General features: G+C 47.4%; 1 protein-coding gene across 1 annotated transcript in view; it reads right to left on the reverse strand.

Moving 5' to 3' along the window:
* The window catches only part of LOC136569710 (zinc finger protein 271-like), a 366,367-nt gene that overhangs the window by 63,343 nt on the left and 280,728 nt on the right, over positions 1-22,296 (reverse strand). The window lies entirely within an intron of this gene.

Genomic DNA, 22,296 nt, shown 5'->3' on the forward strand with positions numbered 1-22,296 from the left:
GGGACACTCACACCTGCCTCATTGGGAGCTCCCTGGGAAGCACTTTCCTTGAGAATCAAGCCCCTTTCCTCCAAAGGTGTTTCCCCAAATGTGTGGCTTTCCTGGGGAACACCAACACACCCTTAAGAAAAGCTGGCAAGGCTGAATGACTCCAGGTCCTTTCAGGACGGCCGCTCCAGCTCCAGCTCGTATTCCCCCAAGTGTGTGTCCAGGTGCAGGTTCAGAGGTGCAGCCCCAGGCCCTCTACAAACACAAGCTGCCCGCTGCCTCTTCCCCTGCCTCAGCTCCTGCCTGTGCTCACAGCACCAAAACCAGGCTGTTCCTGGCCAGAGCCCAGAGCCCTGTCCCCACAGGATGCTCTTGCCAGCACCTTCCAGGACTCTCTGCTGTGCACGCAGCGCTTTTCATGCCCGCTCCCAACAGGCTTTGGAACACAGAGCACAACCTGGCTGGCTCTGCCACCTGCACAGCCCAAACACAGGCGGAGGAAGAAGCAGCAGGGGTTGATTTGCGGCCATGCCCAAGAGAAACTGGAAGGGTGCCCTCCCTCTGCTCTCCCTTGGTTGGCTTTCTGACTGGCTCTGAGCCTGGGGCTGCCATTCCTCACTTGTGGGGACCAGAACCACAGCGGGATCCCGGCACTGCCTGACAGCGCTCCGGGCACCGGCACGGCCGCGTGTCCGAGTCTCGGGCACCGTGCTGCTGCTTCATTTGCCCTCAGGCACAGCCAGAGCTCCCTGCTAAGCCCAGATGGTCTCTGGTTCTGCCCTTTTCCTCATCCTGTGCAGGGATGGAGCACTGCTGTGCTCTCAGGAAGCTGTTCTTGAAAACTTCCAGCATTCCAAGCTCCTTTGCCCTCCATGGATGCTTGCCATGGAATCCCTCACAGCTGGGTTCAGAGCATCCTCGGGTTGGCTCTTCCAGTGTTCAGGGGCTCCAGGGTGCTCAGCAAGATCTGGAACTTCACAGTGTTGTGGAACTGCACCTTCAGCACAGGGACCTTTCCAGCCTGATCTGCCCTCATTCCTCTGTGTCTGTGCACAAAACACGGCGTGGGAGAGAACGGCAGCAGGGGCCTGAGTGTCCCAGGATTTCTGGATTTGCATCACTCCAGCTTCACAGAGATGCAGGTAAAGCGAAGAAGCCAAACTGTTTATTAATGGAAGGCAAAGCAAAGGGATGAGCTGGGAGGGAAGAAAGGGGACGGGCAGGTGTGGAAGCGCTCTGCAGCCACGGGATGGAGGTTCTCTGGCTGGCACACCCTTGGTGCCTGAGGGCACAGACAACAGTGGCCGCCCCCGATCTCTGCTAAGACCGTCTAGGGTGGCGGCAATCGCTACATCGTGGGTGACACAGCAGGAGCACGGCACGAGAAATCAGAGGCGAAGGAAACAAGGAAGGATCACTTGTCTCAGTTTCCAAGGAAGGTTTATTCCCAAAAGGGATCAGGTGCAAGTCACAAACAAAATGGCTCCGACTAGCATTTTTAAAAAGGGGATGGTACAAGGGGTGGATACAACTCTCATCCAATGAGGGTATCTTAGGGGAGGAACAGATCACTTAGCAACTTCAATAAGGATCATTCAGGGGAGGGAAGAAGCCTCACAAAGCAATCAACCTTTGAGACATAGCTAACTGACGCAGAACATTCGAGAATACAAGGGGAGTGACTACAGAGACTGACAAAAATAAGGAGTAGTACAACTGAGATTGACAAGGGCTTATAAGGGAATGAGGGGAGGAGCAGGGAGACTGACACACTGATGGGCAGACAAGTGGCAGGAAAATTTTGTGGTAAACAACTTAGGACTGAACCATTAGGGGGAACAAAATGAGGTACATGGGAGAAACCGTTATAACTGACTAACATAAAAAATCTAACTTTTACATTAAAACAACTATAAAACACCAACTACCACAGGCAGGGTCTGAGGGCAGGAGGGAAGGAGCTGTCAACAGGGAGGGAGAAGGCAGGAGCTATGGGAGCTTCCCACAGGCTCAGCTGTGCCAATCATCAGCTGTGCCTGGAGCTCCAGCTGGTCTCCTCTGGTCTCAGGTGGTCTCACCTTCCAAGGGATCTGGAGGTCTTAAAGAGACACTGGTTCTTCTGAGCCAGCAGATGAAAGTAGTTCTGCAGCTCTTCCCTTGAACATCCCCCCAAATAAGATGCTTATGCAGGAGGGGCTGTTGTTTTCACTCAGGGCTTGAAGGGCTGGAAGAGAGAGGAACGGAGCCACAGTCAGAACCTGGATGTGCAGGTTCAGATCCACTCTAATTATTAATGATATCATACAGTGGCTGGTGTTGCTAATAGGCCTGTTCTATTTAGCATTTAGAGAGAAAGGGAGACTAACCTGGATAACCACGCTGACACCTACCCCAAAACCTAATATGCCACCAGAGTCTAGGGATGCTGCTGCCCCAGAGCCTGGCCCTGCCCCACAGCCCACCCCAGATGTGAACTACGCAGATTGGGTGGGGGGGTTGGTGAAGGAGATGCACAAAATGCTGAAAGAATACACTTCCCCAGCTGGTGAGAAGCCCTCCCCCTGCCTTGAAGAGGGAGAGTCGGATGGTGCAGCAGTGGAACCCACAGATGTTACAACTGTCCAGGTTCCAGCTGAACTGCAAAGGCAGTCACAGCCAGCAGCAGTTGCCCCTGTAGAAACAAGGAGATCTAAGATGAAATCAGAGCACCCAGATAGGGGAGGGCCCTCACAACCCACAGGGGAGCCAGAGGTTGCAATCATCACCGAGTCCCTGACATACGAAAGTTTCTGTAATCTGCACAAAGACATTGTATGATGGGGATGTGAGGCTTATACAACCTGGCTACTTCAGGTCTGAGATCTTATAGGCACAGGTGTCCAGCTGGATGGTGGTGAGGTGAGGAATTTGCGACCCTTGACTCAAGACTCAGCTATGAATCTGATTTTTTTTATGGGAGCCAGGGTCCCTTTCCCTCTGGGAGGAGCTTTTAATGAGTGTCAGAGAGAGGTTTGTCCACAGGGAGAGAATGCAGGACCAGCACCATAGAATGCGCTGGAAGATTCTTGAGGAAGGGATCCAACAGCTGAGAGAAGTGGCAGTATTGGAGGTACTCTTTGGGAGGGATGGACAGCATGATCATGACCCCAACAAGGTCAGGTGCACAGGGCAATTGTTGTGGAGTCTGGCAAATCTGGGGCCAGCTCAATACACCACCTTCATTGCAACGATTAATGCCAATAACAAACGAGAGACAGTGGGTTCTGTTGGCAACAAGCTTAGAAATTATGAGAGTGTGATCAATGGCCCAATGCAGGCTCATGTCTCTGTCATGGTCCAAGAACTCAGAGAGGAGATGAGGGAGATGAGGGAGGAGGTGAGGAGGAACAGTTCCCACATTGCACCAGTGTGAGTCACAGGCCCCAAAGTCAGAGCCCAACGTTCCCCAGCTAGAGAGAGGGTACAGCCCATGGGCTGACCTGTGGTTCTTTCTGCGTGACCATGGGGCAGACATGGGAAGGTGGGATGGGAAACCCACTTCTGTCCTGGCAGCACGGGTGCATCAGCTCAAGGAGGGAAACACTAATCGAGGGAACTCAGTAAAGTGAAGGTAGTCTCAAACTCCCATGACTGAGCTGCTGAGTATGATCCGTCAGATCCCCGGAAGGTACCTCTACCATGTATACCCAGGGTTAGAGGGGCCCTGCCTCTAACCAGGAAGAGATACGGGAAAACCAGATTTTCTGGACAATGTGGATCCGATGGCCTGGGGCATCAGAGCCACAAAAGTACGATGCCTTAGTTGATACTGGTGCGCAGTGTACCCTGATACCATCGGGACTTGTGAGGGCAGAACCTGTTTCCATTGCCAGGGTGACGGGGGGATCACAGCAATTGACCCTGTTGGGAGCCCAGGTGAGCCTGACTAGGAAGGACTGGCAGAAACATCCTATTGTGACCGGCCCAGAGGCTCCGTGTATTCTGGGCATAGATTTCCTCCAGAATGGCTGTTACAAAGGCCCAAAGGGACTCAGATGGGCTTTTGGCATAGCTGCTGTGAAGGCAGAAAACATCAAGCAGTTAAACACCTTGCCTGGACTATCAGAAAACCCATCTGCAGTAGGACTCCTGAAGGTGGAAGAGCAACGAGTGCCAATTGCCACCTCGACAGTGCACTGCCGGCAATATTGAACAAATTGAGATGCCATGATCCCCATCCACAAAATGATCTGTGAGCTGGAGAGCCAAGGGGTGGTCAGCAAAACCCACTCACCCTTCAACAGCCCCATCTGGCCCGTGTGCAAGTCTGACAGAGAATGGAGATTGATTTTGGACTATCATGCCTTGAATGAAGTGACTCCACCACTGGGTGCTGCTGTGCCGGACATGCTGGAACTCCAGTACGAGCTGGAGTCCAAGGCAGCAAAGTGCTTGGCCACTACAGACATTGCTAACGTGTTTATCTCCATTCCTCTGGCAGCAGAATGCTGGCCTCAGTTTGCTTTCACCTGGAGGGCTGTACAGTACACCTGGAACTGACTGCCCCAGGGGTGGAAGCACAGCCCCACCATCTGCCATGGACTGATCCAGAGTGCACTGGAAAAGGGTGAGGCTCCAGAGCACTTGCAGTACATTGATGACATCATTGTGTGGGGGAACACGGCAATGGAAGTATTTGAGAAAGAGGAGAGGATCATCAGGATTCTGCTAGAAGCCAGCTTCGCTATCAAGAAGAGTAAAGTCAAGGGACCTGCCTGAGAGATCCAGTTCCTGGGTGTGAAGTGGCAAGATGGACGGCATCAGATTCCCACTGAGGTCATTAACAAAATCTCTGCGATGTCTCCACCAAATAGCAAGAAGGAAACACAAGCTTTCCTGGGTGCCATAGGTTTTTGGAGGATGCACATTCCCAAATACGGTCAGATCGTGAGGCCTCTTTACCTGATCACCGGCAAGAAGAATGATTTCCACTGGGGCCCTGAGCAGCAACAAGCCTTTGCCCAGATTAAGCAGGAGATCGCTCATGTGGTTGCCCTTGGCCCAGTCAGGACAGGACCAGATGTGAAGAACATGCTCTATTCTGCAGCCGGGAACCATGGCTTGTCCTGGAGCCTTTGGCAGAAGGTGCCTGGGGAGACTCGAGGCCGACCACTGGGATTTTGGAGTCGAAGCTACAGAGGATCCAAAGCCAACTACACTCCCACAGAGAAGGAAATCTTGGCTGCCTGTGAAGGAGTCCAGGCTGCCTCAGAGGTGATTGGCACAGAAGCACAACTCCTCCTGGCACCCCGACTACCGGTGCTGTGGTGGATGTTTAAAGGCAAGGTTCCCACCACCCACCATGCCACCAGTGCCACATGGAGCAAGTGGACTGCTCTTATCACACAGCACACCTGTATAGGTAAACTGAATCACCCTGGGATTTTGGAGGTAATTACAAATTGGCCCGAAGGTGAGAATTTTGGTGTCACAGATGAAGAACAAGAACCAGTGACATGAGCTGAAGAGGCTCCTCCCTATAACCAACTGCCTCCAGAGGAAACACGCTACGCTCTTTTCACTGACGGTTCCTGTCGCATTGCAGGGATGAACCGGAAGTGGAAAGCAGCCGTAGGGAGCCCCACACGACAGGTTGCACAAGCTACCGAAGGAGAAGGTGGATCAAGTCAACTTGCAGAACTCAAAGCCGTTCAACTGGCGCTGGACATCGCAGAAAGAGAGAAGTGGCCAAAGCTCTACCTCTACACTGATTCATGGATGGTAGCCAATGCTCTGTGGGGATGGCTGGAGAGGTGGAAAGAGGTTAACTGGCAGCATGGAGGAAAACCAATTTGGGCTGTTGATGAATGGAAAGACATTCTCATTTGGGTGGAGAAGCTGCCTGTGAATGTCCGCCATGTAGATGCCCATGTCCCCAAGAGTAGAGCCAATGAGGAGCACCAAAACAACGAGCAGGAAGACCAGGCTGCAAAGATAGAGGTGTCCAAGATAGACCTAGGTTGGGAACACAAGGGAGAGTTATTCCCAGCTCGATGGGCCCATGATGCCTCAGGCCATCAGGGCAGAGATGCCACCTATAAGTGGGCACGAGACCGAGGGGTGGATTTAACCATGGACAGTATTTCTCAGGTTATCCATGACTGTGAGACGTGTGCTGCCATCAAGCAGGCCAAGCGAGTGAAGCCCCTGTGGTATGGTGGGCCATGGTCCAAGTACAAGTATGGGGAGGCCTGGAGATTGACTCCATCCCACTGCCCCAGACACGCCAGGGCAAGCGCTACGTGCTGACCATGGTGGAAGCCACCACTGGATGGTTGGAAACCTACCCTGTGCCTCATGCTACGGCCCAGAACACCATCCTGGGCCTGGAAAAGCAAATCCTGTGGAGACATGGATCCCCTGAGAGAACTGAGTCAGACAATGGGACCCATTTCAAGAACAGCCTCATCAACACCTGGGCTAAGGAACATGGCATTGAGTGGGTGTACCATATCCCCTACCATGCACCAGCTGCAGAGAAAGTAGAGAGGTACAATGGACTACTAAAAAGCCAGTAGAAAGCCTTGAGTGGGAGAATCTTTCAAAAATTGGAAGCAGCATTTAGCAAAGGTCATCTGGTTAGTTAACAGCCAAGGTTCCAGCAACCGAGCAGGTCCTGCCCAGTCTGAGTCCCTGAATATAATAGATGGAGGTAAAATTCCAGTGGTACATGTCAGAGGTTTGTTAGGGAAGACAGTTTGGATCAATTCTGCCTCACGTACAGACAAACCCATTCGTGGGGTTGTTTTTGCTCAGGGACCAGGTTGCACATGGTGGATAATGCAAAGAGATGGAAGAACACGATGTGTACCTCAGGGAGATCTGATTGTGGGGTGAGACCTATGTGTAAATATCACTGTTTGCTGAATGTTGCTACCATTGTCTGTGTATAGCTGTATATTGGATGTATAATGTATGTGTTTGTAGAGTTAGAATATATATTAGTTTTAGTAGTAAGCAGATGATATGTGGATAAGGGGTGTCCTGGGTTGACTATATGATGCTTTTATCCCCAATCGTCTTGCTCTCTTTATGCTGAATAATAAGTTTTGCACCTTTAAGACTTGTTCCAGAGAGTGAAGGGGGGAGAGAAGAAGCGTGCAGTTTGTTTTCAGGCACTGCACTCACTCCTCCACATTCCCACTCCTGGACTGTGTTGTCTGCGGATGGACAGACAGTGGGACAGAGCTCTCCTTTGCTTCAGTTAGTTTTAGCTCACTGAGCCAAAGAAGTTCCCTGGATTGTGTTTTTTTCCCCTTTTCTTTGGACCTGTTTAAGCCTGCTCTGGAATAAACACCCAGAACACCACTGGCACCCCCCACCTGTGGCCACCGGGTCGGGCCTGGGCCATGGCATCTCCAGGGCCGGAGGGACTGATAAGAGACTGAGTCAGCCAAGCTGCAGCCCAGGGAGGGGACTTTTCTGAGTTTGTCAGAAAAGTTTGTCTCCTCTCTTTTGGAGCAGCAAGAAGTTCTATTGTTTAATAAACAGTTTTTTCCATTTTTCTCCAAGGAGGCAGTTTCTCCCGGACCGGTTGGGGGGAGGGGCCGATTGAATCTGCTTTCCTAGAGGAGCCCCTTTGGGGGTTCTCTCCCAAATTTGCCCTGAACCAGGACAAAGGGGTAGCACATGGAGCGTCAGCCCATGACTGGGGAGGATCCAGGAAACCAGTGGCCTATTTATCAAAATTACTAGACCCTGTCAGCCGGGGGTGGCCAACCTGCATTCAGGCTGTGGCAGTGACTGCCTACTCCTAGCAGAAAGCAAAAAATTAACCTTTGGGGGAAAATTGAAGATATATATCCCAAACTCAGTGAGGAGTATCCTAAGCCAAAATACTGAGAAATGGCTCACTGATTCCCAAGTGCTAAAGTATGAAGCCATCTTAATAGATAATGGTTTAGAGCTGATCGTGAGTAACCAACTCAACCCTGCCCAGTTCTTGTATGGAGAACCAAGTGAGGAACTAATACATAATTGCCTAGAGGTTATAAACTATCCAACTAAAGGAAGAGAGGACCTAACAGATCAACCACTCCAAGGTGGAAAATGACTGTACATTGATGGATTTTCATGGGTAATAAAGGGGCACAGGGTATCGGGGTACGCTATAGTGCACGAAGGGTTGGTGGCTGTAGAAAAGAGAAAGTTACCTTCCAACTGGGAAGCCCAAGGTGTGAGTTGTGTGCCCTAAAGCGAGCTCTGGAAATATTAGCACTGAAAAGGGGAAAAATATATACAGACTGAAAACATGCTTTTGCAATAGTTCATATCTTAGGAAAAAATTTAGAAGAGAGTGAGCTATGAAATTCAAAGGGAAAGGGACTGATTCCCAAAAAACTTATTTTAGAAGAGTTAGAAACCTTACAATTACCAGAGGAAGTAGCAGTGGTGTATGTTAAAGGACATCAAAAAAGGGTGACTCAAGAGGCACAAGGGAACAATTTAGCCGATTTAGAAGCTTAAAATGCAACTGAATCAGAGACAGAAAAACTAATAATAGTATTAACATCCATGAGAGAAATGCAAAAAGTCTCTGTATTCAGTGGGACAGAAGAGGAAGAACTCCTGAAAATAGGAGCCAAGAAAGATAACGCAGGGAAGTGGAGATTAACAGATGGGAGGCAAATGTTGAAAAAACCCCTTGCCAGGAAAATGCTAGAAGACATACATGGAACAACACACTGGGGTACACAAGCATTAAGTGATCAATTTCTAAGGGACTTGGGATGCACAGGAATTTTTGGGATAGCTAAGCAGGTAACTGAATTATGTGTGATATGTCAACAGGTGAATAAGAACATCATGAGGAAAACACCCAGGTGAGGGTGAGAACTGGCCTTACAGCCCTTCCAAAACACCCAAGTAGATTTTACTGAGCTTCCCCAGGTACAATGGTGGAAGTTTTTGCCAGTGATAGTAGATCATAGGGCTCATTGTGTAGAGATGGTGCCCACTGTGAAAGCCAATGCCAGTGTTGTGAGTAAAACACTTCTAGAATCAATTATTCCCCAATATGGGATGGCAAACAGGATTGATTAAGTGGGGGAACTCATTTCACATCGAAGATATTGCAGAAAGCTTTTCAGGCCCTGGGAGTAAAATGGGAATTACACACTCCAAGGCATCCTCAGAGTTCCGGTCAGGTTGAGAGAATGAATCAAACTCCTAAAAGAGCTCCAGTTAAGCTAATGATTGAAACCCAAATTGGAGCGGTGGCCGGTGGAAAGTAAAACGCCCAGGCTAGATAAGTGTCCAGCCAACCTCCAGCCAGGAAGGCACTTCCCCAACACGAAGTCAGGGCCCGGTGCCTAGCGATGACAGGCTTACGGACGAGTGGCCGCAGTAGTGAGCTCCGAAGTCGCAGGATGAAATGAAGAGGCGACTCTCAGTTTCTTCAGGGAGGGTGGTTTTATTGGTAGGGAAAACGTGGAGAAGGAGCTGAGAGCCCCGAGGCAAGAAAACCCCGGGTTTTACAGAGGGTGGGGGGAGTCAAAGATAGCAAATCAGAGAAGGATACACTAAGGATTGGAATAATCGGAGAACCAATCAAACACAGCTGTGGGAGGGACCCTGGCCCCTAACCCAATCACCCGACACCCTGGCCCGAACTTTCTAGAAAAAGAGGCAGGGGTGTCGAGTGACAGGCAGGCAGCCAGGGGTGGGGAACAAGAAAGATACATTTAGTAACCAAGACAACTGGGGAGGGGTTTGGGGATTGACACAAACTGGTAACAGGGCAGGACCTTCTGAGAGAACAATGGGGGGAAAACTGAAAAGACATAAAACACACCACAACACCAAATGTCATGGATAAAATGTCTCCCTTTGGCTTTATTAAGAATTAGAACCCAACCCCAGTCAGATCTGGGGGTGTCACCCTATGAAATGATGTTTGGGTTTCCCTTCCTGACCTCACCCCAGAAGGTTGCCACCCATGAGGAAGGGGACGCCAATGCCAAGAAATAAGTGATGTCTATAGCACAAACCTTAGAAGGGCTAAGACATAAAGAGGCAATTCCTCAAACTACCACCCTGGATTTCAGAATCCATAATATTATTCCCAGGGATTGGGTGATGATTAAGCCATGGAGAGATCAGCCTCTAACTCCTCAGTGGGAAGGTCCCTTTCAGGTACTGCTCACCACTGAATCGGCCGTGCGAGCTGCAGAGCGGGGATGGACTCATGGCAACAGAGTCAAAGGCCCAGGAGAAGAACCAAAGAGTGGACTATAACATCAAGGCTGGGTGAAACAAGATTGACTCTCAAGCAGTGACTGAAAGACAACCAGGAAAACACCAAGACGCCCAAAAAGCAGAGTCAAGCTCCCACCAACCAGCTCGAGAACTGTCTTCCTGTTTTAATGGGTGAGAATTACCAGCAGCTCTTGAGGAGAACTACACAAGGGACTGTAAAAGGCAGTGCGACAGCTTCTTCAAGAAAATAAGACAAAGGAAGGAGGGCAAGGCCGGGTTGGCCCCTTTGTTTGCTACCAAGAAGGCTCCATAGCCCTGCTGTGGGTAGCAACCCCATGGGCATGGTAAGGTAGGGACCAAAGGCCATTCCAGACCTCTGTAATTCCTCAGTTGTCTTTTAATTCAACAGGGACTGGAGGGCAGGACCGAGTTGGCCTCTGTGCTCACCCCTAAGATGCACCAACTATGGGCAGCAGCCACAGAGGCACGGTAGATGGGAGTCAAAGCCACACTGGACCTCTGGGATGCCCTTTTGTCCATGCCAAATAAGTGTGTCTAAGGAAAACCTGAGATTTTTTTCTCCTGTGATGCCGATTTTTGCCCCAAAAGGCGAGAAATTACTGCTTAAGAGACTCAGTCAAATAAGCAGGAGGTATTTTATTACGACGTCGGAGAAATCCTAAAATGGGATTTCTGAATCTTTACAGCAAAAGCGTACCTTTTTATACAATTTTAGGTTTGGGATTACATCATATTCATGCATATACATATGGGGAGTGGTGTAGGCGGAGCGTGGGCGGGGACTTCTCTTTTGAGGATCTTCTCAGGGGTCGTTCCGGTCGGCCTTCATCAGCTTCGAGGAGTCTTCCTCTTTAAACTTTTGAACCTCTCCCCAAATTTGGTCAATTCCCGGTGTAGTTGGCTTAGTCTCCAGGCTTTGGCAAGGGTCTCAGGGTCAATTTGACATGTTGGCCCTAAACGTGCCTTACCCAGCAGTTCTTCTTGGCTCTGAAATGCACTGAACTTATCACTGTCTGTCCTTATCTCTTCCCTGTCATTGTGTTCCATACCTTACCCAATTTATTGCTCTATGTGATTTCCTAACATTGAATATTTCTCATAACTGCTTTATATTCTATGCTTTAACCCATCATCTCTTGAAAGTAACTGTTTTAGGGGCTTCATTTCCCTCCTTTTCTTATAACTTACGAATTCTTTCGTCAAGTTCTAATCTTTCGGGGCGTTGATACGCCCGCACCATCGCCCAAATCATTTGGATCTTACTCATCAAGGATTTCAGCCTCCACCACAAGCATAGGTTCATAAAAGTCAGTATAAGCATTGCTATAGTTAAAATTAGTATCGGGTGTACTAGGTAATGAAAGACTTGTGTTGCTGTTGGGGAAAATCTTGTGAAAACGTCCCACCAGTGATGTTGGCTTACTTGTTCTACTTCAGTCAGGATGTTTTTTATTCTTTCTGAGTTGTGCTCCACCTGTAGGACTATGCGCTTAACTGTTTGGTTCACTTTTTGCACCAGTCTTCTTACTTCTGGATGCACGAGCATCGCCTTAAGAACCTCGACATCCATACCTATCTGTAATTTTGGCAACTCATGATACAGGTCGTAGTCTGCATTAATTAGCTGCTGGGTGGTTACAGGAGCGGTATAGTTAAAATCACAACCTATAATCTTGGTAAAGTTACATACACAAAAGTTAGTATTGTTAGTTTCCTCTTGGCAACTATCTACAGTTACGTTACTGCAAGCTGTTCTGACGCAGGCGCATCCATTCCTTACATAATATACTTGCGACCGTACTCTATTGTGTGGAAGCATTTCAAAAGTGCATACACTATTTTTAGCATCTAAGCATAAATCTTCTGTTTCTACTATAGCATTTTCACATATGTATCTTAGTTGCCCCCTAGGAATACATGCTTCTGTACTAACAGACTGCCACTTATTTTTGGCGTCATCATAACTCGCCCAAACATTATGATCTACTGGCCTAAGAAGGACATTCTGATGTATGGTCTCTAAGGTAAGGATAGGGAAAATCGCCCTTTCCTCTGCAGCACTGATGGTAAGAACATAGGCTTCAATGTGCTCATGCTGTGGTACATAAGTAAAGTTTACTAATTGCCACCAGGCTTGATGGTCTCTTTCAAATTGTGTAGTATGACTATCTTTCAGTATCGTTTTTCTTATTTCCTGGGACAGCGTTCCTGACGTTCCTTCTCTTATTATCCTTGCTGCCACTGACTGTACTCACTGTTGTGTTTGTGTGCATTGGATAGCAAGCGCAATTTCCTTGCTAATGTCTCCTGTATAGCCGGCAATTCTAGCAAAATCTTCAGCAGTGTGATTTGCTACCAGGGTTAGTAACTTAACTACTAGTGATTGTGTTTCTGCCAATGTAAGCATGGATGAACTCAGGGGCACTTTAAGTTTTCTTAAGTTGGTGGTGACAGTACTCAATTTGTTAACCAATACTTCTTGATCTATGGTATTCAGTATTCCAAATCTAGTGCCGACCCATCCACTTATATCTCTTTGCGCCCGCCTGTGATAAGACCTAGTAGCTAGCCATGCCTCCTATCCTTTAAGGCTTTGTTGTATGAACGGTTGACAGTCTTTTTGCAGATGGGTAATGTTAGTCTGAATATTCATCTGCACCTTTTTCAGAGAGTATGTGGGGTCTAGCAGCAGTTTCAGTTCATTTGACTTCCTTACTACCTGGGGCCCGATAAAGGTTAAGTTATGCACCTTTCTACATTCAATTGGTGGAGTAATTTCTTGGGGCAAGTCTAAATTTGGATATAAGGAGATCACGTCTTCCGGTGATGCCACTTCGTATCTGGTAACACGTCTGGGGAAACTAGTACCCTGTTCCAGCGTTTTCGACTCCCTTTCACATGCGAACGTCATCGACTGATCTAATCTAAATGCTATCTCACACTGTGCTTTCTCTTCTTCGGGACCGCTAGATGCTACGATCTTTCCCACAGGAAAGAGGAGAGGGTGAGGGTCAAAGGTTATATTTTGAGGATGTAGTTCTCCAAGTGAATCTTCTCTATAAATTACCGAGTTTCGGGGTTGTGATCCAGGTGGGTCTTCTCTGAAGTCACTCCACAGACATGAAATTGGGCCCTTTTGCTGGATCTAAACGGTGGGCTTGCCCATTTTCACTGGACTAAAGGTAATCAGATTATGTTCAAAAGTTGGCATCAAGGGTTGGATTGTTAATACCAGCTGCCTTGTTTTTCTTTCTACTGGGTCAAGTTCCCGGCACTCAATTTGGATTTGATCTCCCTTCTGTGCCACTAGGTATGTCCGCTTATCCCATTCTTCTTTTGGGTATGGCTGATTGTTACATAAGGCATAAACCTCGAAATAGGGCCCCTTCATCCCTGACTCCGGGTGAATGCACTGGTGTGCATTGGACTATGGGTCTATTGGGGCAGAGTTTCGAGGAAAAACTACATTCTGCCCGAATTGTATGGATGTTAGAAAAATAACTATCATAAGTATGGTTTTCCCCATTGATCTTCCTACCATTTGTATTTCCTTAGTGTGGGTGGTGCTGGATTCTCTCGTGATCCTGAGGGGTCAGCTGATTCAGAAGGCTTCACGTCTAAGGCAGGTCTTATCCATTTAGCTGGGATCTAAAGAGAACTTGGCTGGCATTCATATGGAACCCCAAGGGTCTGATGATCAGGATAGTAGGGGTCTGGAGTGGAATCCGGGTCACGGTGTCTACTCTTCTTGTTTACTCCCCGGTGCTTTCTTGACCCGTGAGTAATGGATCTACGTAGGTCGCTCCTTGATTCGAACCGCGGTGAAGGTGGTCAGCAGCACTTGGAAAGGTCCCTCCCACTTTTCTTGTAGGGGTTTTCTTAAAAGATTCTTAACATACACCCAATCACCGGGATTAAAAGGATGCAACTTACAGTTAGGTTGTTTAGGTTGGTGGTCAATCACCACCGCAGCATTCTTGTCAAATTGCTTCTCCACCATAATCACATAGTCATAAATATACTGATTACCTATTTGATCTACAGCGTCTCCTATTTACAGTTTGCATAGCATAAGGTCTGCCGTACAGAATTTCAAATGGGCTTAGCCTTTCTTTCGATCTTGGCTTGACTCTCAGTCTAAGCAGAGCAATAGGCAAAGCTTGATACCAATGCAAATTAGTCTCCTGGCATATTTTGGCAATCTGCTGCTTAATAAGATGGTTCATCTTTTCCACCTGGCCGCTGGCCTGTGGGCGATAGGGCGTGTGTAATTGCCATTTGATTTGTAGTGCTTTGCTTATTGCCCTTACCACTTTTGCACAGAAATGTGTACCCCTATCCGAAGAAATGCTCTTCGGTACCCCAAACCGTGGAATGATTTCATTCAACAGTACTTTGGTCACTTCTCTTTTCTTATTTGTTCTGCAAGGGAATGCTTCAGGCCACCCAGAAAATGTATCAGTTAATACCAGCAAATATCGAAACCCTCCTTTTCTTGGGAGCTCAGAAAAATCAATTTGCCACACTTCACCTGGGAATTTACCTCGATTTATGGCCCCTGGATGTATCTTAGTTCCTGTATTCGGGTTGTTCTTCAGGCACCTCTCACACTGGGATGTGACATGTTTTACAGTGGTGAACAATTTTGGTCCTGCTATCCGAGCCTGCAAATACTGGTATAGCGGGTCCAAACTCCAATGGGCTTTCTCGTGTTCTGCTTTCACAAACTGCCACATCGTATTCCCTGGTATTATTAACTGTCCCGTTTCCAATTGACCCCAACCATTCTCTAACATTTTACCTTTATTTCTCTGAATCCACCTGTGATCTGACTCCTGATATTCTGGCCGAAAATTTGTGTCTAACTCACTTGGTACTAGAGCTGCTACTTTTATTTCTTCAGTTCTTGCAGCAGCTAATTTAGCCTCTGCGTCTGCTTTTCTATTCCCTATCTCCGGGATAGTGTCTCCCTTTAAATGTCCCTTACAATGCATTATGGCCACCTGTGCTGGGAGCTGGACTGCTTCCAGCAGTCGCAGGACCTCTTTTGCGTGTTTGACTGTTTTTCCTTGAGCAGTTAACAGTCCCCTTTCTTTCCAGATGGCCCCATGAGCATGTACGACGGAAAAGGCATACTTAGAGTCTGTCCATATGTTGATCCGCATGTTCTCCGCCAATTCCAGGGCTCGAATCAGAGCTATCAGTTCTGCCTTCTGGGCTGAAGTCCCTGCGGGTAAAGGGTTCGACTCAATTACCTCTTCTGCGGTGGTAATTGCATAGCCGGCCATTCTCACTCCCTGCCTCACGAAGCTGCTTCCATCCGTGAACCAGTCGTCCGCATCTTCGAATGGTTCTTCTTTGAGGTCTGGGCGGCTGGAGTAGACGGCCTCAATTGTTTCCAGGCAGTCGTGCTCGATCGGCTCTGCTGGGGCTCTCCCTTCTAGGAATAAAGCTGGGTTCACAATGTTAGTGACCTGAATAGTCACGTCATCTGACTCAGCCAAAATGGCCTGGTATTTTAAAAATCTGGAAGGTGACAGCCAGTGGTTACCTTTCTGCTCCAACACAGTTGAGACGGTGTGAGACACCAGCACCGTTACCTTTTGGCCCAGCGTGAGTTTCCTGGCCTCTTCTATATTAATGATTACTGCGGCCACTGCTCTCTTAGGTGCCAGGACTCCTAAGGCCATCCCCTGTCGCTCGTGGGAGAACAGCCAGAATGGTTTTGATACATCTGGGAGACCTAAAGCTGGTGCTCTCATTAGCTCTTGTTTCAGCTTTTTGAAGGCCCCCTCTGCTTCGGGAGTCCAAACTAGGACACTCTTGGTCTCCTTCAACAAATCATACAGCGGTTTAGCGAGCATCCCGTACTGGTAGATCCATAGCCGACACCAACCTGTCATCCCCAGGAAGGCACGCAGTTCTCTCACCGTCTCTGGTTTAGGCATCTGGCAGATGGCCTCTTTTCTGGCTGCTCCCAGGGATCGCTGTCCTCTGGAGACTTCGTATCCCAGGTACACCACTTCTTTTTGCACCAGCTGCGCTTTCTGTTGGGAGACTCGATATCCACTTAAACCCAGAAAGTTTAACAGGGAAATAGTCCATGCAATGCACTCTTCCTCTGTCACTGTTGCTATTAGGAGGTCGTCTACGTACTGTAGGAGAGTGCCATCTCCCAGCGGCCTTTCCCACTGCTCTAACTCTTTGGCTAACTGATTCCCGAAAATCGTGGGGGAGTTACACCATCCTTGGGGCAATACTGTCCACGTAAGTTGGGTCTTTCTTCCTCTATCCACAAATTCCCATTCAAAGGCAAAAATCTTTTGACTCTCAGGAGCTAAAGGAGGGCAGAAGAATGCGTCTTTCAAATCCAATACGGTGAACCATGTCAAACTATCTTTCAGTTTAGTTAAAAGCGTGTATGGGTTAGCAACTACCGGATGTAATGTCTTGGTTATCTCATTTACTGCTCTCAAGTCTTGGACTAATCTATAAGTTCCATTAGGTTTCTTTACTGGCAGAATTGGGGTGTTAAAATCTGATTCACATTCTATCAATAATCCTAATTCTAAGAACCTTTTAATTATGGGCTCGATTCCCTTTCTATCCTCTAACCTCAGTGGGTATTGTTTCCTAACCACCGGCCTTGCTCCAGGTATAAGTTCAATAATGATAGGTGTTGCTTGTTTTGATTTCCCAGGTGTATCAGTAGCCCATACTAGTGGGTATACTTCACTTAGGATTCGCCTGATGTTATGATTCTCAGGCTTTGGTTCCACACAGCTGATTGTCAGGCTTAGAGCTGTGATCAGCTGTTCCTCACTTACTTGGAATTCCAATTTGTCTTTGTTGAACTTTATTATAGTTCTCAAATTCTCCAATAGGTCTCTCCCCAATAAGGGCTTTGGCGAATTTGGTAAATACAGGAACTGATGAATTCCCATTTGTTTCCCAATTTTGTATTTGATGGGTTTCAAAAAGTAAGCTTTTTCTGGTTGGCCTGTTGCTCCCACAACTTGCACAAATTCATCACTTTTAGGTACCAATTCCTGATTTAGAACCGAAAAGGTTGCTCCCGTATCAATCAAAAAGTCTAATTCTTTTTCACTTTCCCCTAGCTCTATTTTAACCAGTGGGTCTGCTAGGGAACGGCCCACCGGTCCCCCTCAGTCGTTATCCTGTTGTGTGGCCGTAGTAGTGCCCAATAGTCTCTCCCTTAACTGGGGGCATTCCTGTTTCCAGTGTCCCATTTTCAGGCAGTACGCACACTGGTTTGGCCCCACTCTAGTTGGGTGGGGTTGGAGTCTCCCCCCCCCTCTTGCCGGATTGCCTCTACTTCTTCCCCTGGTTCCAGGTCCCGAGTAACCTGTATTCTGAGCTGCTACGGCTACAGCCACCACTCGAGCTATCCTCCTGTCCTCCTTTTTCTTCTCTTCAATTTCCCTATTATTATACACCTTCCATGTCTCATTTAGCAGTGTCTCCAGGTTTTTATTTGCTGGATGCTCAAGCTTTTGCAATTTCTTCCTGATGTCTGGATTACTTTGTCCCATCATTAATCCTAACAGGTGTTGTTTCCCTTCTTCCGTCGCTGGGTCCAGGGGTGTGTATTGTCTCATGGCTGCCCTAAGTCTATCCAAGAACTCTGATGGGGTCTCATCTTTTCCCTGCCTGATGTCATATAGCATTGACCAATTGATAGCCTTGGGGATCGCGTTACGCAAGCCCATTGCTATCAATAGCAATAGTGCAGTTGCTCCCTGCCTCGCTCTCGCATGTCTCATTACTGTTCTCTTCACCGTATCTCAATTTGGGGACATCGCCTCCCGGTGAGTTGCTTTCGTCCCCAGTCTTTGGTGTGCTGGTTTCCATTTTACGAGCACCTCCATTCCTGGGTGTGCTACCGTCCCCATACAAGCTTAGTTCGGGGGGGCTACGCGTCTCCCCTCGGCTCTCTGCTCCCGGCGGACTGCCTTCCTCTCTCTCAATCTCTAATCTAGGTGGGCTTCCAGCATCTCTGTAGCTTCTCGACCCCTGCGGACTATCCAATCCTTGTGGGCTGCCTTCTCCCCTGTTATCTTCCGTCCTTAACGGGCTAGCCTCCCCCCAACTCTTGTCTAACTTATCAGGGCTGCACTCAAACTTAGATTTCCACCATCGTTCCAGTTCTTTTAATGGGGTCGGATCCTCTCGTTCCTCTCCTGGTTTGGGGAGGGGCCCTGGATGGTATTCCCACAGGCTTATTTCACTCTCTTTTCCACTGTCCCTCCTTGTTAGCTTAAGACATCGCTGCCCAAAGCTACATGCATCGCAGCAACGTTCTTTAGGTTTTGAGCCTTTCTTATCCTTTTCCAGGGCTAGTACCAGAGGGTCTTGAGGGGCTGCATTAATTCCACACTCCTTTTGCCACTCAGGTTTATTCCTCAGGGTGAAGAACATGTCTGCATACATCACCTCATCCCATTTATTGAGCCGGCGGAGGAAGAGCATTAGTTGTAAAATGGTATTATAATTAATTGTCCCCTCTGGTGGCCATTTCTCACCATCATCCAATTTATACAACGGCCACCACTGCGTGCAGTATTTAAGGAGTGTCTTTTTACTTATATTTCCTCCTGGAATCCCCCCCAAGTCCTTCCAATGCTTCAGAATACATCCTAAGGGGGTTTTCATATTTATATCTTTGCTCGGTTGACTCCCCATTGCTATTTTCTGGGTCGGTGTTTCTTATCCCACCAAGTAAATCTCCTTCCCACAAGCACTATATACTAGTTTATCTTAGCACTTCATTCATACAATATCCAAGCGCTTCGTCCTTTTCTGACCTGGCCTCTCGCGAGGGACAGGAACTGCAGAGCCGGACTCCCACTCGCTTCGCAGCCGGGCTGCGTCTCAGACACACTCTCTCATACACGGTGCCAATTCATTCAAACTGTCCTACCTTTCCATTCTATCAGAATACACTGCTTTACCGTAAGATGTCGCCGGCAGACCGTAAGATACCGATATTGGTCGGCTCCAGGCCGTCACACACTCGCAAAACTGTAAATCAATAGTACGGTTTTGCCGATAATATCACAACAAATTTCAGACAACATAAAAACCACTAAACTCGTCCCTTTGCAAAAATCTTACAGTCAATACATCAAAGCATACAACAGGGTTAAACAAAGGTATAAAACGTATACACTCCTTCCAAGTTCCTCCAAGGGAGTGGAGAAAATTGGACCGAGTCCCGGGATTTAGTTCAGTTCAGATAAAAACAAAAACTGACCACTCTTTTTAACCCTTAAATCACAGTTTCAAACAAACCAACAAGATCAATACAAGAAGAACAAGTGCATCAGAGTCTTGCCTCTTTTTTTCTTACTCTCTTTATTTTTTTTTTTTTCTTTTTTTTTTTTTCTTTTTTCTTCTAATTACCAAAAGGTACCCACCAAAGGCATCAATTACTGGTTAGCAAAGACACCAATTACCAAAAGGTACCCACCAAAGGCATCAATTACTGGTTAGCAAAGACACCAATTACCAAAAGGTACCCACCAAAGGCATCAATTACTGGTTAGCAAAGACACCAATTACCAAAAGGTACCCACCAAAGGCATCAATTACTGGTTAGCAAAGACACCAATTACCAAAAGGTACCCACCAAAGGCATCAATTACTGGTTAGCAAAGACACCAATTACCAAAAGGTACCCAAAAATACCAATTAGGGATTCTTTACCAGAGCGTCCTCTGGTTTACCCTCCGGTGGTCACGTCTGACCCTGTGTTCCCATAAAGCGCTTTATCCTAAAACCAATGAACAATGATAAAAAATACCTCTTTAATTTGGAGCAGGAGAAGCAGGAGATGCAGGGAACTCTTCGTCCACCAAAGAGCGCTTGGTCCGAGGGGGAGTCTCTTCTGACAAAAGGTCGTCAGGGGCGCCCAGAGGGTCCCAGCCCCGGACCCAGCGAGGGGACTCCTCAGATCCTGGATCCCCTGCTTCGTCCCATCTGGGTCGCCAGAAATGATGCCGATTTTTGCCCCAAAAGGCGAGAAATTACTGCTTAAGAGACTCAGTCAAATAAGCAGGAGGTATTTTATTACGACGTCGGAGAAATCCTAAAATGGGATTTCTGAATCTTTACAGCAAAAGCGTACCTTTTTATACAATTTTAGGTTTGGGATTACATCATATTCATGCATATACATATGGGGAGTGGTGTAGGCGGAGCGTGGGCGGGGACTTCTCTTTTGAGGATCTTCTCAGGGGTCCTTCCGGTCGGCCTTCATCAGCTTCGAGGAGTCTTCCTCTTTAAACTTTTGAACCTCTCCCCAAATTTGGTCAATTCCCGGTGTAGTTGGCTTAGTCTCCAGGCTTTGGCAAGGGTCTCAGGGTCAATTTGACATGTTGGCCCTAAACGTGCCTTACCCAGCAGTTCTTCTTGGCTCTGAAATGCACTGAACTTATCACTGTCTGTCCTTATCTCTTCCCTGTCATTGTGTTCCATACCTTACCCAATTTATTGCTCTATGTGATTTCCTAACATTGAATATTTCTCATAACTGCTTTATATTCTATGCTTTAACCCATCATCTCTTGAAAGTAACTGTTTTAGGGGCTTCACCTGTTCCCACTGCCCTTGCCCACATCAACAGATGCTGGCATGACTCATTCAAGAGAGAGAGAAAGTTTTGACTCAATTGTTTGAACAAAATGACTTATAGAAAAAGAAAAGTGAGTTTGTTATAGAAGAGTAATTCTATGGTTGACTCTCACAATTAAGGGGTGAATATTAAATATATGTTATGAGAAGTTTTGTAGATGTACAGTTATCTTTCCCCTCCCCCTTGCATTGCTATCACAGGATGGCCTCAGTAGTTGGGGCATTTGGGAGGGTTGGCTTGTTACTATGGCAGCACCTGACCTCTAATCAAGGTGTGAGCCAGTGATCTCCACCACTGGACAGAGAAGAAGGAGTCGATTGACAAGACATTGGGAGGGGCTGGAGGTGTAAAAGACAGAACATCCATTTTGTAGATGAGCACATGGTGACTGAATTCTTTCGTCCCAGTGCTGTATTCTTTTCTTTATTCAGTCTTTGGTTGTATTTTGATAAGGTCTTAATAGAGCATTTAAATTTTTGAAAGTGAAAATGGTTTCTCATATGGGGTTGGGGAATGTGAGGCAAGGCTGTCCACACTGGGTCAGCCCTCAAGGTACAACTTCACTGACCTGGTCAGACCTCCTTAGGAGAGACCCTGGATGAATATCAATCACAGAATGCTGCAATCAGCTCTTCTATAACAAGAATGGCAAAAAAAGACACCCTTTGAGATAGGAATACATGTTTCTTAGAAGCACTTTGAAATAATTCTCCATAACTGTAAAAGGAAAATTTCCTGATGAACTGCATTAGCGCAGAGGGAAATCAAAGCAGAGCCATGGTTTGTCAGGACTTGCTTGATTAATGAGCCCTGTGGTGCATTTGGAGCTGAGCCCATGAGCCTCAGGGTCTCAGAGAAGATTGCACAAACCTTTCCAGGAATCAAAGTCAGAAGAAAAAACCAAAGTATCTCAAAACATGAATGGGTCTCCCTGAGGTCCATCCCTAACAGAGGCTCCTCATGGACTCCTTGGAGGAGAGAATTGGAGGCCAGGATGGCACAAAATCCTCTCAGAGACTCAGTGTGGAATGGAAATCCAAAGTACCTTAAAAACCTTGAGTATCTCAAGGCATTAATGAGCCCCACTGAGTGTCAGTAGAAAGCTCTCAAGGGACCCATTAAAGCAGATAATTGGGGCCATGATTGCACAAACCTCTCAGAGTCTGGATCAAAAATGAAACATCAAGTACCTTAAAATAATTGAGTACCTTGAAGCATTAATGACCGCACTGAGTCTCCTTACTGACAAAGCCTCCCCAGTGACTAATTACAGCAGATAATTGGAGGCTGTGACTGCACAATCTTTCTCATGGCATCTGTATCAAAGGGAAACACCAAGTAGCTTAAAAAACTGAAGCACCTTGAAGTATTAATGAGCCCCACTGAGTGTTGTTACT

The sequence above is a fragment of the Molothrus aeneus genome, unplaced genomic scaffold, assembly GCF_037042795.1.
Source record: "Molothrus aeneus isolate 106 unplaced genomic scaffold, BPBGC_Maene_1.0 scaffold_19a, whole genome shotgun sequence".
In the NCBI taxonomy this organism is placed as follows: Eukaryota; Metazoa; Chordata; class Aves; order Passeriformes; family Icteridae; genus Molothrus; species Molothrus aeneus.